The 11,063-nt window shown below is 40.1% G+C and overlaps 1 long non-coding RNA gene across 1 annotated transcript in view; it reads left to right on the forward strand.

Annotated features, from left to right (window-relative positions):
• The window catches only part of LOC143781835 (uncharacterized), a 79,278-nt gene extending 76,115 nt beyond the window's left edge, over positions 1–3,163 (forward strand). The window contains exon 3 of the long non-coding RNA XR_013216815.1: positions 2,363–3,163. This is a non-coding gene — a long non-coding RNA (uncharacterized LOC143781835). The remainder of the gene's footprint in view (positions 1–2,362) is intronic.
• The last annotated feature ends 7,900 nt before the right edge of the window (positions 3,164–11,063 follow it).

Below are 11,063 nucleotides of genomic sequence, written 5' to 3' on the forward strand. Positions count from 1 at the left end.
TTTGTTTAGAACAAAGAACTATGCCATCTACCTTTAAGTTAATTTCAAAGCTGAGAGCAACTTTGTACAAGGTAATATTTTACACAAAGGCATTTTCTCATCTTGGCCTTTAAATGTTAATGTTAATGGATGCAAACTACAACCTGACAAAATGACAGCACCTCTGCTGCTGGAAATGTCAAAGCATTATCGGTCCATTTTGAGAAATATATATATATTTTTTTTCAGATATTTTATTTTTCATGTCTGAATTTCCAGGGTTACAGATCGGAGTAATTCAGACACTCCGGTTGGAAGCAAATTGAATTTCAAAGAGGCACAGCCGGCGACTTCTTTTCTAACAAACATTCTCACCCATGAAGCAGAAAAATAAAACAACATGAAGCACAGTCGTCTTTCGAATCAACAAACCCCCTTCTCTTAATACAAATTGTTTCTTAGAATAAAATGCAGTTATTTACTCTGTACAACACACACAAACACCTACCTAATCAGCTAAAGTTGATGGCATATAAAGTAAAAAGGTACTTTTTCCAACTAATCACTAAAATGAACCAACACAATGTAGGACTAAATGTAATAAACAGCATGGGTTAGGGTTTTGGATTAAAATTTTAGCACTCACAGTTTCACCCTAGATGTTTAGCTACATTTGTAAGACCGCATTCAGACTGTGAACTTTTAATGCTAATAAAAGCCTTGGGTTTGATTATGGAATATAGTTGTTTAAATGTTGTATTTTTCAAACTCTTAAAGTTGTAGTGGTTTTCTCATCATATAAAGTGAGCACATATCACTAGGAGATGCCGTCACCTTATGATCAGTTGGAGCCCATCTTCTGGGACCCTCACTGATCTTGAGAATGAAGGGTATGCAGTGCCATTTTTGTATGGCACAGTGCATACTGGCACTCCTGTAGCCCAGGTAGCTCTTCATGTCAATCTACTGTGCAACGGAAACTTAGAAAAGAACACAGTGTCAAACCATTGCTGCACTGTCTTCGTTCTCAGGATCAGTGGGTGGCCCAAAGATCATCCCATCTCAATCTTAAATTAATGGAATAACGTGAGCTGTCAGTTTAAAAAAACATTGAGTTTTCACATTGTAGCTTGTCCACTTGAAAAATAATACTATCGCTATGAACTATGTATTCTCTCTATACATTTTTCAGAAGCCTCTAAGTTAGAGAGTAAAGACTAGCTGTTCTGATATCTCCTACACAGTATACATAGTATACAAAGGCTTGAGGGACTCCTGTTCTTCTTTCTCTATGTAATGACACGTACAAAAGCAGCAGCAACAGCAGCATGGTGTATATTATACAGCAGTACTGAGCTTTGTAGATGTGAATCCAGCACTGGATTGCTAGAAACTCTTAATAGAAAGCCGTAGCATGGTCTGTGTTTCTCTCTGCTTTTCCCTCTCACTCTCATGTGTCCTTATTCTCCCGTTCCCCCTTTCCAAAGACATTAATAAACAGATGATTCCTCAGTGAGCTGGCAGTTCATGTTGTTTTGAGCAGAAGGACTTGTTGTTTTGAGCAGAGGAAGATGCCCATAAGTGGAGAAAGAAGCAAAGAAGCATATTACTGTAATATACATTACAGAGTAGCTACCATTTAGATTATTTTACTATTTATGAGTTCATTTTTTGGAATTATGGAAACACTATTTCCCTTAAATTCATCTGAATTACTTGCATAAGGTGACTACGAAACCCACCAAGGACAACATCCGCAAGGAGTTTGTGCTCCTCTATGTTTCCTCCGGGTTCTCCAGTTTCCTTCTACACTTCAAAAGACATACTGATAGGGAATTTAGATTGTGAGCCCCAATGGAGACCGTGATGATAATGTCTGTAAAGCGCTGTGGAAATTAATAGTGCTATATAAGTGAGTAAAATAAATAAAGTTAACAAGACAAAGAAGCAAAGGTAGTGGATAACACATGACTGAAGGAGTGGACTTCATACAAGGTTTGCTTATGGTCTGGATCTACGAGACACAGAATTGCATAGGATTGTATAGCACTTCACAAACAGATTATTTTTTACCTAACGATATTGTAGATGATCTGACAACTGCTTCATTTAGGTGGATGTATATTTGGACTTTATGCATTCTGTAAGCACAATGGACAGGACACTGGCACATTAACAATTCTCCACACACTATAAATCATAGAGTTCGATACTCTCACCTGTTTTTCAGACAAGCCGTTGCATGTATTTAAGAAGCACTTCCATCAGAGTTTTTACCCTCTTAATATATTACAATCATCATATGATACAGCACTGTGTCCTAATAATTGCTCATTTTGCCTTTCTACCTAGCTAATTCTTCTCTTTTCTCTTCTTGATGTAGAAACAGGAAGTCTGTTTTCCCTGCAGGACAGAATAGAACGTGAGACGAAGTGAGGGCCCCGGGCAGGAGTTCCCAGAGAGCTTGAAGCTGACTTCGGCCATATAGGCAAACCCTCTCCTCTACGAGGAGAATCAGACGCGGAACAGCGGGAAGAGTAAATGACTTTCACAGACTGTACTGTGGTGCTAAACTGTTTGGTGGTGAAGGAAATGAGACCAGTGGAGGCAGGAATGCGTGAGGACAAGAAAATAACAAGACTGTGTATTGAGATGCTCTGTATTAATGAGGAAAAGTGTGAGAAGTTGTATACCTGCTATATTGTGTACATAGTTACCAAACAATGACTGTTTAGTAAAGCATCATTTGTTAAGAACTGGTGGTCTCCCTCATCGAACTGTGAAACACCTGGCCCTGGCAAACCAGCATCATCAGTTACATGTGGCCTGAACAGGCGTAGTGCCCTCACAGCACAAGTCCACACGCCTAGCCAAGAGCCCCACTTTCATGTAATGTGCTGGGGTGCAGGAGATGAGTACCTCGCCCATGTCTACCACTCCATACCATGTTACACTGGTCTGAGAATTTTATCATTCATCTGAGCTGAGCCCAACAGATAAGTGTCATGAGTGAGGAACCAGCATGGCTCAAAAAACTGCATTTTCATACACCACAAATACAAGAAAGATAAAAAGGTGTATATAAAATAAGAACAATTTAAAAAAAGAAAAAAGTACTCTAAATGGCATCAAAGCTTAGGTAGCCAATGTTATCTATCTAGAGAGTACAAATGTTAAAATATTGATGCAGCTCTAAATCTACAGACATATTATTATTATTGTATTTTACTTTCATTAAGTTTTGAGTTACTTCTAAAAATTATAAATTTGTATTAAATATATTCTGTATATACACATATACTGTAAGATTAAATGTACATACACATAGACAGGACTGGACACAGACAGAAGAGGGTCCCTGTAGCAGTATAGATAGTATAGATAGTATATGGGCCATTTACAGTCGAAAAGCTGATTATAAAGCCACCTGCTTTTGAGGTAGAAGTGGCCCCCTTAACTCTTGGGTCCCTGTGCGGGTGCCCAGGTTGTAATAATGATATATCCGCTTCCCGCATCTAGAAACCTATTTATTCAAAGGAACTTTGGTTAAATGAGAAATTTCTTCTTAAAATTAATGTGGAACCGTCACTTGTATATGCCACCACATGTAAGGAACAAAAAATACTGTTTCTTTTGCTGAATAGGAGCTATCGAATAATACAGCAGACTCATAGCTAGAAATCTATTGCATGTATGATGAGATCTCTCCTCCCTGTCTCTTTTAGTGGTGACTGAAGGCTGGCCGATGTGTCAGTCACTGGGAGAAAGGTGAAGCCAGGGAGCACTAAAGGAATCATTACTATAAGTCCGCTTTTTTTTTTTTTTCTTAAAGCTTCTAGTAGCCAAATGGGATTTATTTTTAATTTCTGTGACATTTAGGCTAGTGGAAGAATGGACCAGACCATGTATTATGCAGCTCTTACATATGGCAGCATATTTGGGTGACAGATCTGCATTACAGTCAACACATACCTTTACTTACATGAAGCTACTTAACTCTTGTACCCGAAAATCTCACCTAAAAATGTTTCCAGTCTTAGTATTTTAACTTGGACTCTTTCTGATGCATGTTTTCACGGTCATCTTTCCATTTTTGTAAATCTTTAGTTAATTGGATGTCCCATTATTTGATTAATTTACTCCAATTTTTCTTAGCACCTTTCTCTCTGGATTTCAGCAATTAGAAATGTTTTTTTCTTTTTTTACATACAGTACATTAAAATAATTTTTGTAAGACGCAGTTATAGAGAAAAATTGAATTTCATGCTTTTTATACTGTCTGTTTCTCACAAACACAATCAATTAATATTGGCATTATGATAATGTAGATACCTAATGACTAATGAGTGTTTTTTAACAAGTGTTCTACTGTGCTGTAGATTAAGGTCTTCTGATGCGCCATAAAAAGGTGTATTGTTGTCAATAAGTGTTTAAATTTGGGGAGAAAATAATGCAAATAGGGTCTTAACCGACAAACAATTATAACATTTATGAGATTGTGCTAACCTGATACATAAATTAATGTGTTTTTGAAATGTTGCTCAGCTGCTGTGAATCCACAGGTTGTCAAACCGATGAAATGAAGATTGGAGAATTTGTGGATACCTTCAGTGCTGCTGATTATTGAAGTCTAGAGATGAATGAGCACTAAAATGCTCGGATGCTCGTTACCCGAACCGAGCAATTCTCAATGCTCGAATGCTTGTAATGAGTATAATGGGAGTCAATGGGAAAGCCGAGATTTTTTTCCGGATGGTCTACTAACAAAGAGGTCTGGAGAGCAGTGAAAATGTTGAAATGCATGGAAAAAGTGCTCAATGGAAGGAGAACAGGATGGGGGAAGACCCCTTGAAGCATTTATGACTCCCAGATCGCTTCTGAGAACAATGGTGTCACACTTTTACTTCACTTTAAGGACTGACAAAAAAGTTCAAAATTGATAAGAAATTGGAGTTTACAGGAAAAAAATGTTAAGAAACATTCTTTCTTGTATATAAGGCAAAATTTAAAAAGGATTTTTAACAAAGTAATAATTTATCTAAACCATAATTAAATTTTTAGTAAAAAATTGGAAATTTCATGGAAATTTCAGTGTAATTTATGAAGGAAGCAAGAACTGCCAAAAATGTGATGTAAGAGGGATTCAGATATACCCTGTATTAGACATAAAGGAGGGCATCATACACAATCTGTTCAAATTGTCATATAGTGGTACTCCTATACTCATTAAGGCTATGCACTAAGTGCAAAGCCTTCCAAAAATTACAAGCAGGGTCATCCATACACTTGAAGGCACCAACTATAGTGCCTCATTCAAATATTGTGAGCAAAGTATAGTTGTGGTACTCCTCCACTCATAAAAGTTCTCCTCAGTGCAAAGCCTGCCAAAAATTGCAAGCAGTGTCATCTATACACCTTTGAAGGCAATAACTGGAGTGCATCATTAAAATATTAAGAAAGTGTACATCTGTAGCAGACAATTTTGTTTTTTTTTTATTTCAAGCCAACAAAATTTCACACAAAGCAGATTCTACAGTAAATAGTGAATTATTTTACCAAAAATATTTTGTGAACTGTACAAGTGGTTTTTAAAAATTTAAACCCACCATACTATTACACAAAGCACATTAACCTATATGCATAAATCATTGAATCCATAAAGATTTTTGTAAGCTTCTTTTTTAGAGTTTACTATACCAAGCAACTGTAGCAAGAACTGTATTACAATGTTTGGATGACTCATTTAATCTTTAATAAGTTTTGCAAGGGTTTTTGTGAGTTTAATATACCAGTTAATATACCAGTTAAATGTAACAAGAATGACATTACAGTCTATGGATGAATCCTTGAATCCATAAAAAGTTTTGGAAGGTTTTTTTAGAGTTTAATATGCCAGTGAACTGTAAAATGAACCACGTTACAGTGGATGGATGAATCATTGAATCCATAAACATTTTTTCAAGTTTTTTTTTAAATTTTTGTATAACAGCGAAATGTAACAGAAAACACGGAATACTGTATGGATTAGTAATTGAATCAATAAAAATGTTTTACATTTTTTGAGAATTTTATATAACACCAAAATCTAACAGAAAGCACGTAAAACTGCATGGATGAGTACTTGAATCCAGATAAAATTCTCACTGCTTTTTTGTAGTGCTATATATGCCACCAAAATGTACCCAAGAAGATGTAATACTCTATGGATGAGAAATATAATTCCGAAAAACATGTGAACAATTTTTTTGAGCATTAAATGCCTCTGAAATGCACCCAAGATGTAATACTCTATAAATAAGCAATATAATACCTGTACATTTTTAACAATTCTTTGGAGGGTTAGTTACCACAGATATGTACCCAAGAACACATAATACTCTACAGATGAGCAATATAAATGTTAGGTGTCGAGTTCCCACCTCTGCACAGAGGGAATCTTGAACCATCTCCGCTGGGGTCTCCCATTCTTCTCCAGCCGCAGTGGAGCCTGCTCAGTGGGGACGTCGGTCCCAGCGTCTGGCTCAAGCTCATACTGTGCGACTGGTTATTGCTGCCCTTCCAGGCTCTGCCTTTGTAGCCAGCACTGATCAGCAGCGAGCAGGTCTTTCTGGGACTAAGTCCTGCTTTTCCCATACTGTGTATGCCCACGGGACGACCTCCCATTGGAGGTCGGGGGTCACATGCTCAGGTCCTGTTGCAGCTCCTATTGGACCATCTGGAAGGTCCCATAGCACTGCTGCTATAAAAGGTTCGTATGACCGCTCGGCCATGTGCTAGTGTATACTTGAAAACGTGTGTGTAGATGTGTGACTGTCGCTCTTTAATCATCCCCCTTCCTAGTGTTGTTGACTGCTCGCGAATGGTGGATGCTTGCTATCTAGTGCCCGACTCTATCCCTGAGTCTTGGGATAGAGTTCTGTGACTCCTTGCTTGCGCTCTTTGTGCGGTACTGCGGCCCTGTGACGGAACAGGGTTCGCTTCCTTCATACCGGGTGAAGCTAACCCGTGTGTGTATCCACATTATACTGCCATATAGTCTGTCATTACTCAGCAGCAGGTTCCATCTCTGCACGGTGGACCCCGGGCTGTGAACACACCTTATACCATCTTCCTAATTATTTGGTGCGTTCCGCTAGCCCTAACATTAATACAACAACATTTTAAACAATTTTTGGGAGGGTTAGATACCACAGAAATGTACCCAAGAATACATAATACCCTGTGGATGAGCAATATAATAAGTAAAAAAAGTAACAATTTTTTTAGGTTAGATACCACCAAGAGCATGTAATACTCTATGGATGAGCAATATAATACCCCCAAAAATGTGAACAATTTTCTGGAGGATTGGATACCACCAAAATGTACACAAGAACATGTAATACTCTATGGATGAGCAATATAATACCAATACATTTTTTATCAATTTTTTGGAGGATAATATATACCAAAGAAATGTACCTCAGACCATGTTATACTTTATTGATGACTAATTTAATCCAGATACATTTTTTAATGCTTTGTTGGAGGGTTAGATATCACAGAAATGTACCCCAGACCACGGAATACAGTATGGGTGCAAAATGTAACAACATTTTTTGTAAAACTTTTGGCCCTTTAGATATCACAGAAATTTACCCTAGACCACGGAATAAGGTATAGGTGAAAAATGTAACCCAGGCAAATTTAACATTTTTTATGAGCTTTACATATCACTGTACTGTACCAATAAATATGTTAACCTGTAGTTTATGTGCTTCTTCACTCAGAAAGGCTTTGCAGAAAGTGCAAAGCCAGGAAAAAATTGTAAGGAGTGTCATCCATAGACCCCTGAAAGGCAATAACATGTGGCCTCATTCAAAATTTTTTAAAGTGTAGTTGCTGCACTCCTACACTCATAAATGCTTTGCCCAAAGTGCAAAACCAGTAAAAAATTATAAAGAGGGTAATACAGTAATACTCTTCTTGTGTCCTCTTCTTCTCCTTCCTCGGGAGGCTGGGGGGACTGCCACCATCTGCTTCCTGGAACCCAATTCCCAGGTGCCTGAGCTGTAAGTGCCCCAGCTTCCAGCAGTGCCGGAGCCTTGGGTTGCTCCTGCACAGGAGGTGGGGAACCCCAAGGATGGTACCCTATCTTGGGAATGGTAGTAGACCTGTCTCGAGCTGTTTCAAAAAGCCTCTCTCAGGCCCGTTCATTCCTCTCATTCCTGCTCCCTTCCTTCTGGGATTACACCCATAGCATATCAGTGATTTTGCCCCTCCATTTTAAGGATCGTGACCCTGGTTACAGCCATAAGCTCTAGCAGCCTTTGAGGCAAATCTTCCATCTCTTCTGCCCAATGGTTAAATGAGATGTGAAGACTGGTCCCAAACTCTTCAATGGACCCCCTTCCCTACTGACGGTCATATATAACGACCACTACCTGGGATGCAACTCTCATTACCTTGTGGGCCAAATAAAATTTATTCAGACCTGGTCCTGGCTCCACTCATTGTCTCTTCTGACCAGCCTAGGCTCCACATTCCATTCACCAATTCCTGGATCCTCGCTCTCCCGTCTGCAGTTCCTCTGGCTCCAATATCCCTAAGGACACTCCCTCAGGAGCAGAGGCGTAGCTAGGGTTTGGTTCGGGGGGGGGGGGGGGGGCAAAGCTTCTGAGTGGGCCCCTAACCTGGTAACCTTGATTACAGCTGGGTAATGCGCCCTAATAGTGGAGGAGAACCCCAGCAGATGACCGCTCTATTACTGAAGATAATCTCTATTCAAAGACCAACATGGATATTACCGCCATATGGTCAGTGGTAGATACCAGCCCTACAGAACATATAAGAGATCACAGCACAGTTACAGATAATGACTTACCACTGACCTTCTTTATGATGGAGTTGTCACTTTTCCCATCTGGCCCAGAATGACATGACAGCTTCTCCAGCCAGGACTCGGCTGCAGAGAAAACAACAAAGACACATTTCACTTCTCACATTCCAGCCCCATCACCATCTATCCCCAACCTGCACAAACTCCTCATCCTGCTGATACCCCAATACTGAGCCGCTGCTGCCCTATGTGTCCCTATTACTGCCCCTGATACCCCAATACTGAGCCGCTGCTGCCGTATGTGTCCCTATTATTGCACCTGATACCCCAATACTGAGCCGCCGCTGCCGTATGTGTTGTGAACTCTATTTTTAGGCTCCCTCTAGTGGTCACAAGCGGTACTGTGTAGTGTTGTCTTCTGCAGGTTGGCTGCATCAGCTGGTTCGTTATCTTTGGTTCGTTTCCTATTTAACTCACCTGGATACTCAGTTCCTTGCCTGCTATCAATGTATTCAGTGCTCTTCAGATTCCTTGTGATTACCTTGCTCCCAGCCTCTCCAAGACAAGCTAAGTTTTTGTCTGTTCATTTTTTGATTATCAGCATTCATCATGTTTCTTGTCCAGCTTGCTAAGATGTGATCTCCTCGCTTGATGGTTGCTCTAGGGGACTGAGTTTCTCCCCCCACACCGTTAGTTGGTGCGGGGGTTCTTGAAATCTCAGTGTGGATATTTTGTTAGGGTTTTTTACTGACCGCACAGACCCCTTACTATTTTCTGCTATCTAGTATTAGTGGGCCTCATTTGCTGAATCTGTTTTCACCCCTGTGTATGTGCCTTCCTCTTACCTCACCGTTATTATTTGTTGGGGGCTTCTATATCTTTGGGGATTATTTCTCTGGAGGCAAGAGAGGTCTTTCTTTCTCTCTAGGGGTAGTTAGTTCCTCAGGCTGGCTCGAGACGTCTAGGATTTTTTAGGCACGTTCACCGGCTACTTCTAGTGTGTTTGGATAGGTTCAGATTTGCGGTTAGTCCAGTTTGCCACCTCCATGCAGCTTGTCCTATGTTTGTTACTTAGCTGGAGTAATTCGTGATCCTCAACCACTAAGGATCATAACAGTATAGCAGGCCAAAAAAGTGTTTAATGCATTGCAGAAGTGGGATAAAAAGAAGACCTGAGTACATTTTTTTTTTTCCTCCTTTGCTGCAGTCTGTCTAGCTTCTCTCATCCCCTTAATCTCTGGGTGGTTTTGAGCTCAGCTGCAGACATGAATATTCAGACTCTGACTTCTAGTGTGGATCATCTTACTGCACGGGTGCAAAGTATTCAGGATTTTGTTATTCATAGCCCTATGTCAGAACCAAAGATACCACTTCCTGAGTTGTTTTCTGGAGATAGATCTAGGTTTCAGAATTTTAAAAATAATTGTAAGTTATTTCTGTCTCTGAGACCTCGTTCCTCTGGTGATTCCGCTCAGCAAGTTAAAATTGTTATCTCCTTGTTGCGCGGCGACCCTCAAGATTGGGCCTTCTCTCTGGCGCCAGGAGATCCTGCATTGCTTAATGTAGATGCATTTTTTCTGGCTCTTGGACTGCTTTATAAGGAGCCTAATCTTGAGAATCAGGCAGAAAAAGCGTTGCTGGCTATCTCTCAAGGTCTGGATGAAGCAGAGGTGTATTGTCAAAAATTTCAGAAATGGTCGGTGCTTACTCAATGGAATGAGTGTGCCCTGGCTGCAAATTTCAGAGAAGGTCTTTCTGAGGCCGTTAAGAATGTTATGGTGGGGTTTCCCACCCCTACAAGTCTGAGTGATTCTATGGCTTTAGCCATTCAGGTTGATCGGCGTTTGCGGGAGCGCAAATCTGTTCATCCTTTGGCGGTATTTTCTGAACAGAGACCTGAGTCTATGCAATGTGACCGAACTCTGACCAGAATTGAGCGACAAAGCCATAGATGTCAAAATGGGTTGTGCTTTTACTGTGGTGATTCTACTCATGTTATCTCAGCATGCTCTAAACGCTTAAAAAAAATCGCTAAACCTGTCACCATTGGTACGATACAGCCTAAATTTATTTTGTCTGTTACTTTGATTTGTTCTTTGTCGTCCTACCCGGTTATGGCTTTTGTGGATTCGGGTGCTGCCCTGAATCTGATGGATTTGTCGTTTGCCAGGCGCTGTGGTTTTGTCCTGGAGCCTTTGGAATTTCCTATTCCTCTGAGGGGAATTGATGCTACGCCATTGGCTGAGAATAAGCCTCAGTATTGGAC

Source organism: Ranitomeya variabilis, chromosome 6, assembly GCF_051348905.1.
Source record: "Ranitomeya variabilis isolate aRanVar5 chromosome 6, aRanVar5.hap1, whole genome shotgun sequence".
In the NCBI taxonomy this organism is placed as follows: domain Eukaryota; kingdom Metazoa; phylum Chordata; class Amphibia; order Anura; family Dendrobatidae; genus Ranitomeya; species Ranitomeya variabilis.